The sequence below is a fragment of the Rhinolophus ferrumequinum genome, chromosome 20, assembly GCF_004115265.2.
Source record: "Rhinolophus ferrumequinum isolate MPI-CBG mRhiFer1 chromosome 20, mRhiFer1_v1.p, whole genome shotgun sequence".
Lineage (NCBI taxonomy): Eukaryota > Metazoa > Chordata > Mammalia > Chiroptera > Rhinolophidae > Rhinolophus > Rhinolophus ferrumequinum.
In genome coordinates, this window is record NC_046303.1 from 55,232,373 (window position 1) to 55,251,588 (window position 19,216).

Here is a 19,216-nt window from a genome sequence, read left to right on the forward strand (position 1 = left end):
TCTCTCAAAGGTTCACAAAACCCAGACAAGAAGTATCTGGTTTGAGTGTGTCCTATAACTCTTGCTTAAGCAGCCCCAAGCTGGCACTAGAGGCAGCTAGCCTCAGTTCATGGCTTAGCCTCTCGAGGAACCTCCAAGCCCCGCACAGGGGGTGGCTATCTGCAGACTGCTTTATGACACATACCTAGTGAGACCCAGGCAAGGCATAGGCTGTGGCTGATTTTGGCTTGTGCCAGGGTCTCTCCCAGGAAGCCATGGAGCCAACATGCCCAGTGGCCAACATGCCCAGTGACCATCTTCAGACCTAGCCGGAGCACCACCCAGGTGACTCTGCAGGAGACACATTCAAAGGGCAGAAAAGACAGGCACCAGAGTCCTGCTAAATTGAATCCTGTTCCATAGGGTCAGCCCCTGCACAATAGTTCATCCACTGTAGTCACAGCCAGTCCTCACAACCAATCAGGTTGAGAATCAATCCCTCCAATTAAAGAGCAAACAGAAACCAAGGTTCAACTACAACATGAGGGCACACACAGCCCACACTAGGGGCACACCTGGAGCATCCAGCTTAGGTGACCAGGGAGACTATGCTACTCGGCCCTACAGGACAGCTACTACATAAAGCCTCTCTACCAATACCAGGAGACATAGTAGCCCTACCTAACACACAAGGAAACAAACACAAGGAGACAGACAAAATGAGGAGAAAAAATATATGTCCCAAATGAGAGAACAGAACAAAGCTCAAGAAAAATAAACAAAATGAAGACCAGCAATCTACCAGACACAGAGTTCAAAACATTGGTTATAAGGATGCTCAGTGATCTTAGGGCAAGAGTAGATGAACTCAGTGAGAACTTCAACAAAGGGATAGGAAAAATAAAAATGGAGATGGAAAACTTAAAAAAGAACCAGTCAGAAATGAAAAATACAATAACTGAAATAAAGAATACATTAGAAGGAATCAACAGTAGATTAGATGAAGCCGGGGATTGGATCAGCAATTTAGAATATAAGGTAGCAGAGAACCCCAATTAGAATAACAAAAAAGAAAAAAGAATCCAAAACAATGAGAACAGTGGTCTCTGGGACAACATCAAGCATACTAACATTTGCATCATTGGGTATCAGAAGGAGAAGAAAGAGAGCAAGAAATTGAAAACCTATTTGAACAAATAATGACAGAAAACTTTTCTAACCTGGCAAGAAAAGAGGGATACAAGCCCGGGACAAGGTGAACCAAACTGGCCCACACCAAGACACATCATATTAAAATGCAAAAGTTTAAACACAAAGAGACAATCTTAAAAGCAGCAAGACAAAAGCAGTTAGTTACCTACAAGGGAGCTCCCCTTGTAGCTGATTTCTCAACAGAAACTTTGCAGGCCAGAAGTGATTGTCCAGAAATATTCAAAGCAATGGAAAGCAAGGACATACAACCAAGATTATTCTACCCCACAAGGCTATCATTTAGAATCAAAAAACAGATAAAGAGCTTCCCAGACAAGAAAAAAGCTAAAGGAGTTCATCACCACCAATCCAGTATTACCAGAAATATTAAGGGAACTTCTTTAAGAAGAAGAAATAAAAAACGATCAAAATTATGAATAATAAAATGAAAATAACTACATACCCATTAACAAGTACTTTCAATGTAAATGGATTAAATGCTCCAAACAAAAGAATGGATAAGAAAACAAGACCCTTATATATGCTGCATACAGTAAACTCACTTTATATCGAAGACACACAGAGACTGGCAGTGAATGTATTTAAAAAGATATTTAATGAAATTGGAAATAAAAAAAAAAATGCTACAGTAGCCATACTTATACCAGACACAATAGACTTTAAAATAAAGGCTATAATAAGAGAAAAGAGGGACCCAGTAATCCCATTTCTGGATATCTATCCAAAGAAACCCAAAATGCTACTTCAAAGGTACATGTGCATCTATAAGTTCATTACATACAGTAGCAATGAACACATGGACAATGAAATTAAAAATAAAAAGCATTTACAGTCACACACAAAAATGAAATACTTAGGTATTAAATATAACAAAACCTGTGCAGGACTTATGCAGAGGGAAAGACACATAGATCAATGAAACGTAACAAACAAACCAGGAATAGACACACAAAAATTAACTCAACTGATTTTTGACAAAGGTACAAAAGCAATTCAATGAAGGATAGATAAACTTTTCAACAAGTTGTTCTGGAGGACATTTATAGACACAATTCAACTTAAGTCTCATAACTTATACAACAGTTAATTCAAAATAGGTCACAGACCTAAGTGCACAAGACAAAATTAGAAAAATTTTAGGAAAAAAATGTAAGAGAAATCTTCAGGATCTAAGGCTAAGTACAAAGTTCTTAGACTTGACACTAAAAGCATGATTCATAAAAGGAAAAATTGATGTACTGGGCTTTACCAAAATTAAAATCTTTTGTTCTGTGAAAGATCCTATTAAGAGGGTGAAAAGACAAGATACAAGAGTGGGAGAAAATATTTGTAAGCCACATATCTGGCAAAGGACTCTCAAAACTCAAAAAAGCTAGCAATACAGTTAGAACACGGACAAAATACACGAAAAGATATTTCATTGAACATATATTGATATACACATTGAAAAATGTTCAAAATCATTAGCCATCAAAGAAATGCAAATTAAAATTACAATGTGATATAACTACAAACCTATCAGAATGGCTATAATAACATATAATGACAATAAATGCTAGTGGGGATGCGGGGAACCTGGATCACTCATATATAGCTAGTAGGAATGTAAAATGATACAGGTACTTTGGGAAATCAGCTTGGCAGTTTCTTATAAAACTAAACATGCAACAACCATGTGACCCAACAATTATACTCTAGGACATTAATTCCAGAGAAAGGAAGATTTATCTTCCCACAAAAACCTGTGCATGAACATTTATGGCAGGTTTATTCACAATAGCCAAAAACTAGCAACAATTCAGATGTGCTTCAGTGGGTGAATGATTAAACTGTGGTACATCATACAATGGAATACTATTCAGCAATAAAAAAGAATGGACTGTTGACACACACAACAAGCTGGATAAATCTCCAGAGGATAAGGCTGAGTGAAAAAAAAGCCAATTCCAAAAGGTTACATCCTGTATGATTCCACTCATACAACATTCTTGAAATGACAAAACAATACAAATGGAGATCAGACTAACGGTTGCTAGAGGATAAGGAGGGGTAGGAATGGAAGGGAAGTGGGTTTCACTATAAAAGAGCAACAAAGGGATCTTGCGAAATAAAGGTTCTGTGTCTTGACTGTATCCATGTCCATATTCTCATTGTGATATTACACATAGGTTTTTAATCCCCTGGGAGAAATTGGGTAAAGTGTACATGAGATCTCTGTGTAATTTCTTACAATAGCATGTGAATCTGCAAATTTCTCAAATTTAATAACTTTACATGAAAAAATAATGTGCAGGTCAAGAAAATTCATGAGCATTACCTGGATATGGCCTAGTGGGTGATGATTTACAAGTCTCTGGTAAGGAGTGTAACTCAGAAGGCCATCATGGGCAGAACCCTGAGAAACAAGAGGCTACCAGAAAAAGAGGATCCCCAAAGGTGACCGAACCAAGACTCTTTCTAATGTGCAGAGCCAAGAAACAGCCAAAGAGAGAGAGAGGGTCTTAGAAAGTGGAACTTAAGCTTATTTTGGAAGTATAAAATGGATAACAGCTTACATTCAGCAATACCCTTCAAGTGTCCCAAAATTGCCAAGATGTTTGGATTTTTAACAAACTTGAAGGGGGGCTGAGTTTCCAGTCTGGTCAATTCAGTGATAACTGAAGAGAAAGAATGAGATCAGAGCCAGAGGAGAGCATCGAATATAAGTGGTAAATACTCCACACTCCCCATAACAACCTGGGAACCATCTTCAACTGGATCTTATTTTGATCTCAAGAAGCTGGGAAGTTCAAGCTGAAATCTGGGTTAAAACTTCAAATTGCTGAAATCTCTCATGTAAAAAAAGTTACCCCTCCTTTTGTGCTCTTCTCTTGTACTGTCTTTCCCTGCCCTTTACAGTCAAGCTCACTGACTCGGACATATAGGAAACTGATGGTTGCTAGATAGGAGGGGAATGGAGATGGGGGAGAAAAGGAGGGGATTAGAAAGTACAAACTGGTAGTCACAATATAGTCATGGGGATATGAAAGACAGCATGGGGAATAGAATCAATAATGTTGTAAAGACTATGCAGGGTGCCAGATGGGTACTGGACTGATCAGGGAGATCACGTCATAGACTGTGTAGATGCCTGACCAATGCACTATATACCTGAAGCTGAAGTAGAATAATAGTGAATGTCAACTATAATTAAATACATATAGATAGATAGATAGATAGATACATAGATACATAGATAGTCACAGGATGTAAAATACAGCATAGGGAATATAGTCAATGGAATTGTAACAGCTACGTACGATGTCAGAGGGGTAGTAGGTTGGAGGGGGTATCAATTTATGAAGGGGATAAATGTCTAACGATTATGTTGCTTTTTACACCTGAAACTAAAAAAGAAAAAAAGAACGAAATGATATACCCACTGTATTCACCTCTTCATTTTCCATTAACGTCTTAATTCAGAATAATCTGATTTCTGCCTCCACTACTCCAATGAAATGGCTCCCCCAAAACTTACAGATGACCTCCTTCTAGCTAAATCCAACAGCTATTTTTCAGTCAATATCTTCCTTGGTCTTTTTATATTTGTGGCCTTTGCTACTTTTGAGCACTCCCTTCTTTATACACTTTCCTTCCATGATTTCTCTAACATTCTTTCTTACTGTGTTTCCCCGAAAATAAGACCCAGCCAGACCATCAGCTCTAATGCGGCTTTTGGAGCAAAAATTAATATAAGACCCGGTATTATATTATGTTATATTGTAGTACAGTATAGTATACCCAGTGTTATATTTATTACATTGTATTATATTATACCCAGTCTTTTATTATATTAAAACAAGACCGGGTCTTATATTAATTTTTGCTCCAAAAGACGCATTAGAGCTGATGGTCCAGCTAGGTCTCATTTTCGGGGAAAACAGGCAGCATTATTCCCCTTTCAATACCCATATCCTTAGATTTTTCTCTCCTTTTCTACTCACTCCTTGAATTTTCATACTTCCTTGGTTCCTCGTCTCTCAATCTCTCCTTGGAATTGTATACAAACTCTTGATTTAATTACTCCCACTTCTACACTGGCCAAAAACTCTATCTGTGGGTTCAGACCCACATAATCCAACTCCATAGTGGACGTCTTCCTAAGATGTGCCATTCATTCATTCATTTATTCAAGTATTTATTGGGTATTTTGTGTCACTCTTTGGTGTTACAGCCGGTGCTCTAAAGCAGCTAAACAGAGCCCCTGCCTTCAGGAAGATCACACTCTGGATGGTCTACGGCACTTATTGCTTGTCATTTCTGCTTCTCACTTGGGCTTAGGAAAGTTTCCCTCTTCTTCCTCAATACCTCATCCAGATACTTGCCAGGCCCTCCCAGAGAGGATCATCACCAACAGGTACAGGTGTCCTCACTGTGGGAGGTCTTCTCACCCTTGGGAAAGCAGAGCGAACCTTGATTTGGTGACCAAGAACAGGGAAGGAAAAAATGGTCCTCTCCCAAATTCTGTACTTCTGACATCAGATATCTCTGCCTCAAGTCCTGAGGGCTATCTCATCCTATCCAGCCCATCCAATAGTTGAAGTGCATAATTAACTTTTTCCACATTTTAGGGGATTTTTTTTTAACTGAAATAAACAACCAGTGTCCTGATATTCAACTCACAATGGCAAGTATAATCATGTAGCAGCTCCTCTTGGGCTCTCCGTGTCATTTCAATTCCTCCCCACCTGTCAGCCTTTTCTCTGATCCCTCACTGTCGGGGGTCACTTCCTGTCTTACTGGATCACTTTATTTCCACCTCACGGTCAAGCCGAGCCCTTACAACTTCTTACCAAGCCCTATCATGTGTTTTGGTTCAGTTTTAACAACTTTCTTAGCCCTAATTTACCTTGCTGTAAACCTGACAACCTCCCAGACTCTGGGTTCAAATCCACAAGAAGTCCCTGGTTGGTCTTTCTTCTAATGATATAAATCTAGATCTTTACCCATATTGTTAATCAGAACCACTCATCCATGCCAGCACATCTGGCTTCTCTCTCTTTGCAACCATCCTCCTGCTCCCATCCCTCTACCCCCTTCTTCTTTATTCAAAAGACTTTCTAGCATGGCATTTTCTCCATTGCTTTCATTCTAAGTTGATACGTGCTATATTTATTTTCTTCTCTCTCTCTTTTCCTGTAAGTATGCAATTCCACAGAGCTTGCCTTGTCCTTTGGTACTCTGTCTTATGTTGTTGTCATGCATCCCTTTGGCCCAGCTGGAGGTTCCTTCCTTGCAGGGATTACTGGAGGAGAATTACAGAGATTCCTATAATCCACACAAATGTATTACAAAAAGAAAGAAAATTTACCGAAATTTTCTATGGGCATCTGTTTACACTAGTGAACAGTGAACAAGCAATGGTTCTGATTTGTTGTAGTCAATCATAGCCTCCTGTCCTTGTGATTGGTCTATGACAATTTAGGCCAGAAAGTCACTAAGAAAGAATTAGTTGGTCACTTCTGTGAAATTTCTTAATTGCTTTTAAAAGAAAACCATGGGAAGCAATCTATGTTGGATGCAAATGAAGACAAAAAAATGTCCCAGTTTTTGCTAAGGGCTTAGCTGAGATCACAAGCCTGAGGGCAAAGTCAAAATACCGAGGAGGAGAGTGATCAGAGAATATTAAAGAAATAGAGCTGATGTCATGATTATACTGTGCCTGAAATCTCAGTTCCAAGTTATACGTGTAACAAATGTCTTTGTTATTTAAACCTGCTCAGATATATTTCTTTTTTCCATAGCCAAACAGACATTAATTTCTTTTTCAGTGTTTAAAAGATTCTTCTTCAGTTATGAAAAAAATAATTATTTATATTGGGACACTTCAGTTTCTATCAATTCAAGGAAGTTAGCTGCAACTTTAGTTTATACATTAAATGAATAGAATTTGTTACCTCACAAGAGGTGGATTAAGCTAAAAGGATAGCTATGACAGCTTCATTAAAGAAAGTTAAAAACAATAATCCTCTGTGATTGACATCATGGAGAGGAAGCAACAACATCTACTCTAAAAACATCCTTGGGGCCACCCTGACATCCAAAACATCCTAGAGAGTGCTAGAATGCATGGGCAAGGGTCTGATTGCAGAAAACGTTTCTGATAATTCTTGGGGCGTGGGCCATAAAAATATAATTAGATATTTCTAGCAGGGGCCGATGGTAAATTCACCATGTCAGACACTGAGTTTGGCATTTAGATGTCTTTTCACTTGAACATTTCCAAATAGTTCTATCAGACAGATACTATTTTTATACTAAGTTTAAAGAGGAGGAGAAAACATGGTTATTGAATTTAAATAATTTGCCCAGTGTTACAGGGCTTCTCAGTAGATGACCTAAAATTTGTATTACCTAACCGAGAAGCTATTCTCTTCAATACTGTTATACATTTAAATTAATTAATTTATTTTAATTTATAGGCTACAAAAGAAAGAAAAAAAGCTTGGAAGCTAAATATTAGAGACATGCATAACTCTAATGATTAGAAACATCTTCCAACACTTTCCTCTACTTACAGTTAACTCAGCTTCACTTGTTCTGATAACGTGTTCCCTCTCATTGAGCCAAAGGGGCCTTCTGCCTTTTCAAATCAAAGAGTTTTCTGTCATGGGTCTCCAGAAAGCGATAGCTTACAATAAATGCATGTCCGATGACTTTACATTGGCGTGAGATGGTAAATGTGCAGCACATCAATCCAAGGAGACTTTGAGATTGACTCTACTTGAAAATTTTATGGAGAAATACCTTTCAAGGTTTAAAAAAGTATCATCAAAAATACACCTTGACCTAGGTTGTATTTCATGGCCACTATAATTCTTTAAAACTATGTTCATACAGACTGTGCTTCTTTATCATTAACTCATTTCACAGTGGTGCACTGAGTGGTTTGGGTACACCATTAAATTACTGAATTAAAAAAAAGTAAAGGTTAGAAACAAATTAATGGCCTGGGAGATTATATTCATTGATTAAAGAAACTGGAAAAAGCACCCTCATGATTATTTTGATTCTTCAATCACTAAAGCACTTTGACATGAGCTCACTCTCATAGCACCTCAGGGACATAAGTAGAATCAGTATTTGCTCCCCCCTACAGAAGAATAAATCTAGAATCACAGCATCTAGTTCCAGGTCAGATCACCAAGTAAAATGACAGCTTGGATCAAGTACATTAGTACTTACTCCATGACCAACTCAGTTTCTTTATGCATACACAATTTCAAGTAAGGTTAGCACCGCACGTTAGCCATTCATGTGAAACCAAGTTGACTTTTCTCAGAGATGAATTTATATGATTACAAAAATTGTCTTCATATTAAATCTAAATGGAAGCCAAGGAGGTGGGAATATATTACTAAGCCCTATGCATGCAGTTTAATACCCTATCCATCTCTCTTTAGATCAAGGCTACTCATAATATTTCGATGAATGTATCTATATAGGCAGTCATTATACCATGTGCTCACATTTCCCACTCATGTTTCTGGAAAAAGACTACCTGAGTAGAGAAAAAACCCAGACTGGGCAGGTGGGACTTCTAGCCAATTTATGCTAATGAATCACCTACTTACTCCTAGAGAGGGATTCAGAGTCACCAATATGATATGGCATGTCCCAATTTTTCTAATTTGCCTGTCTCCATCCAATTGCAAAACAAAAACAAATAAAAAAAAAAAAACCTCAACCTCATGGAGCCCTTCCCCTGTATTCACTGTATTGACTTCAGTGATTTTAAAAGTGGGAAGCACCAGGCCGCTGTTCCAGAAAGTTTACAAGATATAAATTCCCAAGTCTTATTCCTGATCTGTTGTCTCAAAATTTCTGGTGAGCAAAGTATGGTGATGTATATTTGTAATAATTTTCCCAGGTGATTATGCACACTTAAGTTGAAGAATTTCTGGTTGAGGGCATGCAGCTCCATTTGAAGCTTTCTCTACCAAAATGTCTTACTCTTAAGGACCTCCCGCTCTGGTTTTCCGAAAAGGCCAGGAGAAGAATACAGAAAAGAAAAAGGATAGAAATAAAAACAGAGTAGCAAAAACACAGACTATCTTGGTAGAGAGTAAAAGAGAAAATGGGTATAAATCCAATGACATGCAGAGTAAGACACAGTCCAGAAATATAGAAATGTATGCAAAAAATAGCCAGATAGGTTAAAAACAATGATAAGATGCACATAACTCATCTCTTTGCTTTGACCTCTTCTTTAAAAGCAACACCAATAATTCTGAAGCGATTCTTCTAGCCAATTTGAGTGTTTTTGATTGTTTAATCCACAAGAAGTAATTAAGTCATGTTTTACTACTGTTGCTGTTATAACAAAAGCACTTACTGGAACATCGAAAACAGAATGACAATAATTAAAAAGTATTGTCTCGTGAGTAGGTAGGTCCTTGTGGTCATAGCTGTTATAAAGGGAGATGCAGGTACTTTGACTAAACAATACATGTCTAACCCATCCTGCCAGTTTGAATTTTAGAATCTTGAAACGCACCTGAGAGATTCTAACTCAGGCCTTCCTACAGACGGGGACAACGACACCCAAAGATGTAAATGTAACTTAACATGACAAAGTTATTTAATGACTGAGACAGCCTAAAACTTGGATTTTCTGACACCTGCAGCGTTCTTTCTTCTTCACTCCAGTGCCTCTGCTCCACAGGTTGCCAGCAGCAGTAGTTGGCTGCACCAGTTATAAGCACACAAACCATATGTAGAAGTAGAAGAAGGCAGTGATGTGATATCAGCAGAGTTATGAGGAACCATCAATTCTGTTCTTGGTGGAGAGGCAGTAGAACACATGGCTGAGGGTGCAATGGCTGCTGCGGGACTGTCCTGGGTGGGAACCCTACCTCTGTTGCATCCTAGGTGTTTACCTTGGACCAGTTATTTAACCGCCCTTTGCCACAGTTTTCTCATTCCTGTAATGGTGGCTATGGTCCATCTCCTAAAATGTGGGAGAAAAAGTTCTACCTCATAAAGTTCTTACGAGGCATAAAGCATTCAGAATGGTGCCCAGTAAATAATACCTATCTAGGAGTTTGTTAAATATTGTTAATAAATATGTGGTATACCATTCACATTGTAGGTAATTTCTCTCAGCCACCCTTGCCCAGGAGCAACTGTTTCTAAGTCTTCCATTCTAGTAATTCATGGATATTATTTCCTAGGCCTCATTTTTTTATTTAAAATCTACCTCAGATTGTCAAAAACTAAGTTGCTTTTAAATATTTTCTTTAGTAAGACAAATACTTTTGTGATTTGTTTGAATTTGGTTCAAGTAATATTTCCTGAGGACCTACCACACTTTTCTGTGTCACCATATACAGTTCTAACATAAATTGAATTTCTTCAACTTTTACAAATATGTAAAAGCAAAGAATGTTGTGCTAAATGAAATAGGCCAACGTTCATTAGCATTTGCCCCATCCTCTCAAAGATGGAACATAGTTGATTCCATAGCCTATCCCTAAATTCCATTTTGTTGTGCCTGGAGAAACCTCAGGTGTTTCACATATGTCCATTAACTTACCATTCAGCTTCAGTTCCCACGAGGCCTCTCTCAGATTATTTCAGACCTCCAATGGGGATTCATCAGACCTTGAAAATGCCAAAAATCTGGTGAAGGTTCTACCTTTCATGGCTCCCAAAATTGTTGGCCCATTTTCGATGGAACACCCATGATGCTTTTTTCAATTTATGATTTTTTATTTTTTTATTAGTTTCAAGTGTACAAAACAACATAGTGTTTAGACATTTATATACCTCACAAACTAATAACTCCAATAGGTCTGTTACCCATCTGACACTGCAAATAATTATTACAACATTATTGACTACATTCCTGGTGCTGTATTTCCTATCCCTGTGACTTCTTCTTTTTTTTTTTTTTTTTTTTTTTTTTTTAGTTAGAATTGAAATTTTTTTTCAATTTATAATCGGAGAAAATGGTCCTCTCTCCCATATAGTTACTTGAGAACCAAAAGAGTGCCTCCTTTTTACAGAATCCTTGATGTAAAGTTTCCTTCTTTCCATTGCTGCCAGCAGCTGCTTCTCTCCACTGTCCTGGACCAAAGTCCTTGAAGTCTAACAGGCGGAAGGTGCAATTTTTATCCTGAGAACCCTAATTCCCCTGGGCCCCCCAATTCCCCTGGGCACCCTAATTCCCCTAGTCACCCTAATTCCCCTGGGCACCTATTCTTCCTTCAGGAAAACAACAAAAAGAAACTTCTAGCAATTTGATTCCTAGAGGCCAGTACATGCATTTGTCAGATTACTCCCTGGTAAACCTATGTCACAGCTAAAGCTAGAGAGAAGTACCTGATTTCACCCTCACCATGCCTGGGTTTCATCTACTTTCCCCCCACTTTTGATCATCTGAAAGGTGATTTTTATAGTCATTTCTTTTCTACAGAATTTAATTCCAGTCCGTATGCATGTAGTTCCAATTCTGGGCTTACTACATACTTTGAAAATCAGTTTTCCAGATGATAAAAGGCAGGATCATAATTGGAGACTTGATCAATATAAAATGGATTAAGACTGCATTTTCTGTTTGGTGAAATGTTTAAAGCCCAAAGATAAAAGCTGTTCGCCATTGCCCTATGATACCTGGTAGCTGGAGGGAGCAGAAGTGGCCCCAGGTCCTGGGGTGAGAACTGGTTCTCTGAGGAAAAGAAAGGCACACTTGTTCTGCTTCTTTGTACCTGCTCACATCTGGTTTCCTGGGACATTGATGGGGCCACTTAACATTTCAAGGAGTCACAGGGCATTTCTACCCACTAGGAGCGTTGAGCTTGGAGAAAACTCTTTTGAGTCCTCTGCCAAGAGTGCTTTCATATAATGACTGAATGGATGATTAAATAAACCCAATTAGCTAGAGTTCTCGTTGTAATTCATATCGTATTATCCCAAGTCCAAAAGGAAGGGGCTTTATGTCCTCAATCTGAGGCCATTAATAGTAAGTTCATGGCAACATCAGGCCAGTCCATGATCTCATGGAGACGGGTAAAAATTCATCATTTTGAGAACATAAGGGTTAGTTGTAAACCCCATGATATTTGGCATAATAATAGCTACTAAATATATTATTGCATACCATAGCAAGCCATTTCATCTAGTTGGCAACTTGATCATGTTTAGAATGTGATTACTCAGATGAAAAGTTAGCTTTATCTTTTAAAAATACCCTGTTAAATGACAATCTTCCTTAGAATCTTTGAGGGAAAAATAGATTGACCATGAAACACAAACGTTTGTTGTTGAGATCAATGGTGAGAAGTCTCCCTGGTTCCATTTAGAAGGGTTTGATGAGTGTCATCAAAGTACTTGGAAGCTCTAGCACAATAAACACTTTGAAGAACAATGCTTTGTCATCCTCCTGCCTTAGGCCTGCCATTTCTGGCATAGATTAGCAGTGTTCAGTCTTGTTTTTTTTTTTTTTTCCTTTCTTTCACAATGGAAGAGTTTCCCCATAATGACTGCCTTTATCCCATGTGAGCACTAAGCTTTTCAAAGAGCCTAGGCTGTGGTACTCGACTGTGTTGGGACAAACTCATTAACGAAAGGTGAGTTCGATGGGGTCTCTGTTGCCACATTATAGTATTTGTCTTAGAACATCAGGTCCTCCAAATGACAGTAAGGCAGTCACTACCACTGCCATGACAGTAAGAATTATAACAACAAATTAACTCTTGCCCTGAGTGGTTTCTCCAGTGCTCTTCTGACAGTGGCTGAACCTTCTCTCAACACTACCTCTGACTTCCTCCTCAGCCGAAATCAGGTTAAAAAAAGAAGATTCTTCATTCAACCAGTCAGTCTAATATTTCCCAAAACTACTTTCAGATTTTAACTGCCATGTTTTCTGCGAGAAAAGTACTTGTCTCGTGTCCCTCCTGTGAATCGAAGTCATGGTGGAACTCCCAGGGTTACAGGCTCTTCTCCAAAGTCGGCATAGTCAAGTGGAGCAATTGTCTATTTCTAAGAAGTCTTGAAACAGCTCTGTGGTTCTTTGCTTTTGGATAAACAATTTGCCTTCCTTATTTTAATTACTGGAGGCACTAATTACATGTCATTTAAAGCCTGAAAGGGTGTAATGAGGAATTTCTAATGAATCCTGTCTTTTCATGAACCAAAGAGAAAATTCAAAATTGGATTAATGCAGAAACACCAGAATTCTTTTAAAGGAAATGGTACTTGATTTGATGCAAGGAAGAATTTTTGCACTACTCTGGTCCCTTTTGTTTGGACACATCCTCAGACAACTATTTTTTGAGAAAGGATTAACCCTCTACTTGAACTGGCTTTAGATGTTCCCTTTAAATGATGGCACATTCTCTCTCTCTCTCTCTCTCTCTCTCTATATATATATATATATATATATATATATATATATGTGTGTGTGTGTGTGTGTGTGTATGTGTGTGTGTGTATATATACATGTGTGAGTGTATATACACACACACATATATGTTAGATGTGTAATATATATAACATATACATATTGTATGTTAATATACATAGATACACATATTCAATATACTTTTCTCTACCTGACTTGTTATTTTTGCCTTAGTTATAACAACCATATAAATTTCATAATAATATTACTCATTTGTAATTCAGTAGCCTTTTTATGATTTCCTGACATGCATTCATTATTAAACTTGGCAGGAAATGAAGGCTGATGTGCGTGCTCATGCAACACAAACACACACACACACACACACACACACACACACACACACCACACCACACAATATCACTGGGCCCATAAAGTAAAATATTTTAGACAAAAGATTTCCTCTAGCAAAATATAAGGATAGAAAAATAAGACAAATTAATAAATATAAAACAAAACTACAACAATTCCATTTTCTAATTTCAAAAAATGAAAATTTCCTGCCTAAAACAAATAGAAAGGGTTTACTATGAGTTTACATGAACTTGGCATTTCACTTGGATGTGAGTACAAGTGAACTGTCTGGTGAGCATAAAGTATCTATGTTAAAAAGTTAGAAGTGTCTTCAACACTCAAACCTCACCCCTACCCTCTCCTTTTTTTTTTTCAGTACGAAAGAAAATTAACACAAAAATGGAAGTACAGCAAAAAAGAAAATTAACTTTAGACTTGAATATACACCTGGCTTGGAATCCTGGTTTCAATTAATGTTACTTTATGCCTCAGATTTATCAGTAAAAGCAGGGATAACTGTATCTACTGTTAAAACAATGATATACGAAAGCAAAAAAAAAAAAAATGGATATATGCTTGGTTCATATGGGCATTTACAGAATTTAGTTTATAAAAAAAAGAAAACAAGAACAGAAATAAAGAAGAAAGAAACCTCTGAGGTGGGCAGATACTAGAGAAAAACCTATGAAAAACAAAAAAATTGACTGATCAACTCATTCTTGGCTGTACTTCTGTGATTTCAAATTGGTCCTTTTGGTCCCAGTACTTTTCTTTCCTATGCATCTAGTTCCCTAGTTCTAGTTGCTGTGTGCAATTCCAGATTTCTAGCCAGAAAGGAAAGGAGGAAGAAAGAAGAAAAGGAAGGAAGAAGGAGGGAGAAAGACAGAAAGAAAAAAGTGGGAGGGATGGAGTGTCTATTGCATGTTACTTGTCACTACAGTTCGAGAAATGAGAAATTAACAAAAGGAATAAAATATAAATACTGCTTGTCCAAGCATCTGCAGCCCATTACAAACCTCTGCATAGTAATATGTATTCTTTTTCTATTGAGCTCTCATTCCAGCTTTTTTCTTTTCTCTTCCATTCAATCTGTTTCTCATACTCTCCCAGATAATTACAGTAGAAACAAAATTGTCACCCCAAAAAGGATGTAGCAATATGTGTGTGAACTTGATCTTAGAAAACCAATAAGACATAAAATAAAAATAAAAAATAAATCCCAAACAGGTCTTTTTATTTAACATAAGGCCAAAGAAGCTATCAGGCGTTGCTGAATACTGTCCACTAACTGTACAAAATATTGACTGCATGCCTCGCAAACACCAAAATATCCGCTGGAATGCCATAGAAATAAATAACTTCTGCTATAAACACATGAAAACATATCAAACTGTTATCTCTTTAAACATATTGTAAATAAAAAAATTACCAGTACTTCTACACAATAAATATTAAGAAACCATTGACATAGTTGAAATGCACTCATATAAATTAACAACTTTAATTACATTAGCCAAACAGACATTGGTTAAAGAATTGCATGTAGTATGCCAAAAAACAAAAAACCAAAATAAAAACAAACAAACAAACAACATCAACCACAGAACATAAAAACTTTAAAAACAAAACAGGCTTCAGATTATCTTGGCTTTCATAATTATATATTTCTTTTAAAGAAAAATATCAACCCATTGTCAATGCACTGTTTTTCAAAGCATTTAAATAGAGGGTAAAACCCATTGGAAATGGGTTAATACAGAAGAAATGATTAATACAGAAGAAACAATTCACTTTATGCATAAAAAATAAATAATAATATAGCTGAGACATGTGGTTTGCTTCTGCTCTTGAAGATGTGAACAGCTTCCAAGCATTCATTTTCTCTGACCCATACAACAGCTTCTCAGTGATAAAAGGTTTAATTTAAACACATACAATGTCCACCCCCAAACCTTCTGTCCACATCTACAAGTTTCGTTTATTGTATAGGTTTTCAGGGTGGCTAAGTTTTTCTTTACATTGGAAATGGAAGTTGCAAAAGGCCCACAGAAAATCATTTTTTTTCAAGTGAACACAATAATTTGTACTAAGCTCAATACAACTGAGGCATTCTTCTCCTCCTCCTCTTCCTTCTTCTTCTTTTTCTTTTTTTGGTTTGTTTGTTTTAGTCACCTCGAGGTCCAATCCCATGGAAGTGAAAAAAAAATTCCCTTGTTCTACATAAGAGAATTCAGGCATTCGCCTTGAAAACAGTGTGGAATCAATCTTAAATAAATATTAAATTGACTGGTCTTCAAGGACAAGAAAAATCCCAATTCAGTGTGGTGAAACTTGTCTTACTTTTTGGCAAAAGAAAAAAGTTCCAATCCAATCTATAAAACAGTTACCATTCTTAAAAGATAGCTGGTGACAAACGCTTTTCAGCTTTTAAGATTGGTGTGGGTAGGTTTTTAAGAGCCCAGAAAGAATTGAGCGGTGCTAAGATTAGATAGTGCCACCCTTGTTTCAAGGAAAACCTACTATGAAGAACCCAATACGGTAGAATTTGAAAGACTTTTCTTTTGGCCTCATGCTGCTACATGAAAAGTATTGGTTGTTCACAAGGCTGCATATGTTCCAAGGTTATTAAAGATAGTAGCAATTTATAATTCTATTTCAAGGACATATAAATTTAATGAAATAAGGTTAAAAGTTTGTCAATGTGTGATAACCCAATCATTTAAATTAAAATTAAATCATCCCATTAAAATGTTATCATATGGACTTTTATTTCGCCCTGCTTCTAATTATTTTGGCCACTAATCAAACTCCATCTTTCCCTAAATATGTTGAGGAATTAAAGGGCTTAAAAAGATGGCATGTATATTTGATACAACATACATGTGAGTGGTCTTTGTAACTTCTTGCTTTTTTCCGTGGCCTTGGCCATTTCTGCTATTGCATAGTGACCAAGCACTGGGTCCTCCACTCTGTTTTCATAGGTTGCACTATTAGGTCCAGTACCAAATAAGACACAGTTCAAAAGTATCTCAACATTTTTCGTGAAAATTTGTAAAGTTGAACATCACTGTCTAATCCTCTCTTTAAAATTTCCCTCACCACACCCATCTTCCCCACCTGCTCGATGTCCTGGTCAATGGTTAAGAGTGAGGAAGTAAGTTCCAATTTTGCATGGTCTTCGTCTTATACTTAGAATCCACTCTCTTGCAGTACATGTTGTGTTTCAGGCATAAGAAAGGGTGGTCCTCTAGACTGTAGTACATACATCTGCCAGGTAATAACATTAAAGTGGTTTGCCTACATGCTGCCTAGTGTTCTATTAATAGTATACGGATTTAGTACATTTCTCAAGAAGAGTTAAACCACCTTTTGTAACATTCGGTTTCTTACTGATATACTATTTTCCTACAATTAATTTTTTTTAATCTATGAATTGACATAGGCTTGAAAGTTTCAATATTTTACAAAACATTAATGAATGTAATTTTCCCCAATTATTAGAATGTTTTCAATTTTTGCAATCTTCAAACAAGTCAGTAAAAATAAGGCTCTGTATTTTAAAAAGCACATAAATGAATAACTTATAGCTGTTCTAGGCAAGCTAAATACTGTGAAATAAACTAGTAAAAATTTAGCTTTAAGCATGTACTTTGATATTTTTATAAAATGAAGAGGTTTTTTTTTTGTTTGTTTGTTTTTTGTTTTTTTTTGTTTTGTTTTTGTTTTCCATTTTGCATCTGAATCAATACATACAAACTTTTACATCAAGAGTTTTGGCTGTAAATTGTTAGGGATTTTTACTCCTGCCCCCATCCTTACCTCCTTTTTAAACTGTTGTCTTCCTTACTCCCACTCTCTTAACACTCTCCCCCAAATAATTTATCTTTTAACTAGTGACAACAACATTATTTAGCTTAGCTGTGCAGGTACTATTTCAATCAGGCCTTAATCATTAAAAAAAAAAAAAAAAAAATGCACCCAACATTTTTATTCTGGACTAAATTTTAAATTTTTTTTCTGAAAAAATCATCTGATTTAAGATTGATTCCAATAGATAACAAATAAAAGTTGAAATAAAACAAAATCAGGCTAGAGCTTTGATGAACACGAGTCTCCTGTTTTTCCCTGCAGGGAATAACTTATAGGATAGGGGTGGGGAGCAAGGAAGAAGAGTGAATTGGATCTCTGGACATTTAAAGAGGGTCTTGCTGAATATTCACTGGAATTTCCAGGCTGTTTCCCATCCAAATTGTTGAAATGTGCCCACCTAGTTAAGAGTAAAAGCAAAAACTATAGCCTATCCTTCTTAAAAATACTGTGTTTTGCACACAAACATTCATTGCATTAAGAACATTAAAAAATGACAGCCTGAAGTGCTTAAAATGTGTATGGACATGCTGTGATACATGTATACACACACAGATATGCATATGCACAAGCAATGTATATATACACATACAAGCACGTAGCATTTCATGAATTTGATTGAACATGATATCCAACAGTGTACAACTACTGTACATCCAGTATGAAATGTCCTGTTTCGTGGATGTGAACGGAGTCAAAAACCAAACTTCTCAGGTCTTTTTAGACTGAACACAATCCACCCTACTCAACCGTGAATCCCAACCCCTGACTCATTGATGGTGAATGATACCAACCACAGACAGACTGTTTAAAGGCTCACACAAATGTCTTTGGTGTATGTGTCTATTTTTTAAGGTACAAAATAATAATAATAATTATAATTATAATAATAAAAATAGCTATTTTGTGTGCTGTAGCAGTTCTTTTATAGCTCACATTAAGTGCAGCTCTTAACCCCCCCCACCCCCACCCAAAGAAAATACTTGTTAAATAAGGATTGGACAGGTCAAACACCATTGTAGTGCAAATAGTAAACGATAAAAAAAAAAAAAAAAAAAAAAAAAACATTTACAAAATATAGAAATGTTTGGATCCAACAGATGGACAAACATATTCCTTTCAAGTATCTCTCCTTGAAGAAAATAAAAATTAATCAGGTTACTTCCAATACAAAAAAGTCTCTCTTTTTGTTCTCTCTCAGGTAAACAGTTTCAAACCCATTAGGTTGCATAGTTCTAAGATCATAAGCACCTTAACGAAATGTAACTTTGTATTCTTTTTTCCTTGATCTTTCACTCTTCCCATTTTTGTTCTCAATTTTTTTATGTTGGCTTTTGTTGTTTAGTTTTTTTGTCTTGTTTTGCTTTGTTTTGTTTTGTTGTGAGAGTGGTGCAGAAAAAAGAAAGTGTGACCATCTGCACA